Raw genomic sequence first — 3,309 nt, forward strand, 5'->3', positions numbered from 1 at the left:
CTCTCAGAAAATTACAATTCTTTTTTTAGCTACCAGATTTTTATTTTAAGCTATAAAGTTTGGGAATATTTTGCTATGCAGGAACAGATAACAGACGTATTTAACTTTTTATTTCATTGTATAGATTGCAACCTATACAAAATTGTCCTTGTCTAGTTCTTGAATCAACAAAGATCTATTATAAAGAGCTGCACAGTAAATATTTTAGACTTTTGGTTGTACTGTATCTGTTTTAAGGTTGGGGCCTGCAACCCATTTCACCAGTTTTAAGCTGGGTTTTTGTTTGCATGAGCTTGCATGTGTCTTGTGGATACTGACATCATTGTTATATGTTCATATGAACAAGGTCCCAGGTCGTCATGCACCTGCTCCTCTAGATCTTCCAATCTTTCTGCCCCTTCTTCCACAATGGTTCCTGACTCCCAGGTGGATGAAGTCCAGAGACCCACACTGCAGATTCTTATTCTCTAAACTTTGGCCATTTTTCGAATTTTATGTCCATTGCCTTCTATTGCATGAGGCAGCTTCACTGATGAGAACTAGGAGATGGATTAGCATTCACGGAGCCCCTTGTTCCACTATGTGCGATGAATCTTAGGTGTAGAGGTTCCATTGTAGAAATATCACTTAGGGTTGGGTGTCTCACAGGCACTTATTCTCTGTGTTTGACCAGTTGTGGAACTTTATAATAGTCCCTGTCTGTTCCAAAAGAAGCTTCTTTGATGAGTGGTGATTAGGATAATTATCTACAAATATTAGGATCCATGTTTACATATGTTTAAAAATTGTTTGTTTAGAAATATGACAGATACAGGGTTTTCCTACGACCTATGACCTCTCCAGCCATGTGTACTTGGCTGTGTGCAATAGGACATATGAGCGCTCAGTTGTTGAATGGGATTTAAGAACAATGTAACAGCTGTTGATTACCCCAAAGATAAAAGTTCCACTACTGCATCAATATATTTGCTGTACTGGTCATTCTTTGGTTGTTGAGTTTCAAACCTTAGACCACTGTGTGAATTCCTCCATTATCAGTTTGCACAGTGTCCTCTAGAATATCAGTGTTTACCAGAGCAGACCCTGCATCATGTATGAAGTAAATAATGGCTAGATGTTTTAGCTCCTGATGTTTTGCTAAAACCATAGGTACATGGTGAGGAAGTCATGAAGACAGAAGCTTGAGAGTCCTGGTCATATTCATTTGCAGCTAGGAATCCGATGGAGATGAGTTCTCCTGCTCAGCTTGCTTTATCATTTCCATCCAGCCTAGAAACTCAGCCCTGGAATTGTTTTTGCCCACAAATACAGTGGGTATTTCCCCTTCACTTTACATATTCCAGAAATTCTCTCATAGACATGCCCAATGGTTTGTTTCCATGTTGCATCTAAGTCCCAGCAAACTACCAATAAAGACTAAATATCCAGAACTGTGGAGATGGCTTAGTGGTTAAGAGTGCATGGTTCTCTTGAAGATAACCTAGGATCCGTTCCCAGTACCCACACTGAGTGGCTCACCACCGCTGATAACTCTAGTTCCAGGGGATCTGATCACAACAGACACCTTTTCTGATCGCCACAGGCTCTAGGGGCCCAAATGTATATAAGCAGGCATTCACATATATACTTAAAATAAAAGTAAAATATTAAAAAAGGTTAATCGCCATTGGTGGACAAATGGTTCAAAGGGAAACATACTCTCTATGAAAACCTGAGGAACTGTGTTCAAATCCCCAGCAACCTAGTAAAAATTTGGGGCAAGTCCATTTCTATGCCTATAACCCAACCACTATTGAAAGTGCAGGCAGGACATTTGCTGAGCTTGCTGTCTACCAGTCTACCTCTAGGTTCAGGGAGAGACCCTGTATCAGGGGAATAAATGAGAGAGTGATAGAGCAAGGCACCAAATGTCCAGTCTGCTCTCCACACTTGAGCACAGGTGAATACATGTGTGTGCATATAACACACACATGCACATGTACACAGTGACACACATTATCCTTCACACTGAAGATGAAGGGACTCTTGTGTACAGCTGCATACATGTGGTTCAGGGTGATACAGGAATGCCTTTTCCAAGAGTCTCCACCCTTAAAATTAGTGGAGGTTTTCCTAAAATTGCTGTGTTTGAGTTACACAGACTCCAGATTATGGGTTCACAAAGGTAGATCTGAATGAAATAGCTTCTTTTGTTTCACATTAATCCTCTATCTGGTAAGTAGACACCTTTCACATTTCCTCCTAGAAAAGTCACATATCAAATTATGACACACTTGCAGGTAATCTGCACCTCTCAATGTTTCTAAAACCTCCCGAGAGAGTGTCATCGTCTGAGAAACAAGAATTCAAAGATGAGTCTGTGAGGGACATTTCAGATTTAAACCATGATTATTAGACATCAATGGATGGCAATACAAAGAATTATGATATATGTTCAAAGTAGAATATCATTAAACAACCAAATTAATGAAATCTTTTTGTAGTAAAAAGAATCAAACTGAATACCAGCATGTTAAGCAAAGTAAGCCACACTGAGCAAGGCAAGTATTCCAAGATTTCTCTCATTTTCTCAATCTAGAAGTAGAAGATGGAGATAGAGGTGAGAAGGATTGAGGGGTAAAGAAGGGGGGGAGACAGAGAGACAGAGACATAGACAGAGACAGGGACAGAGACAGAGACAACAGAGACAGAGAGACAGAGAGAGAGACAGAGAGGCAGAGACAGACAGGGAAAGAGACACAGAGAGACAGAGACAGAGACAGAAAGGTACAGAGAGACAGAGACAGAGAGACAGAGACAGAGACAGACAGGGACAGAGACAGAGACAGAGACAGACAGGGATAGAGACACAGAGAGACAGAGACAGAGAGAGACAGAGACAGACAGGGACAGAGAGACAGAGACAGAAACAGAGAGAGACAGGGACAGAGAGACAGAGACAGAGACAGACAGGGACAGAGACAGACAGACAGGGACAGAGACACAGAGAGAGACAGAGACAGAGAGACAGAGACAGACAGGGACAGAGACAGACACAGACAGGGACAGAGACACAGAGAGAGACAGAGACAGAGACAGACAGGGACAGAGAGACAGAGACAGGGACAGAGACAGACAGGGACAGAGACAGAGAGAGCTCAAACAAGAAGAGAAACTCTTAGGAACAAGTAATACAGCATTCTATAGGGTGTGGAAAAGATCATGTTCGTATATAGGCTGTAAGAAAATTCAAATATCTTACAAGATAAAATGACAGCAATAGTAAATCTCACAATATTCTATCATAATATTTACACACACATATATAGT

This window comes from Nannospalax galili, unplaced genomic scaffold (assembly GCF_000622305.1).
Source record: "Nannospalax galili isolate Female #2095 unplaced genomic scaffold, S.galili_v1.0 scaffold130, whole genome shotgun sequence".
Classification (NCBI taxonomy): domain Eukaryota; kingdom Metazoa; phylum Chordata; class Mammalia; order Rodentia; family Spalacidae; genus Nannospalax; species Nannospalax galili.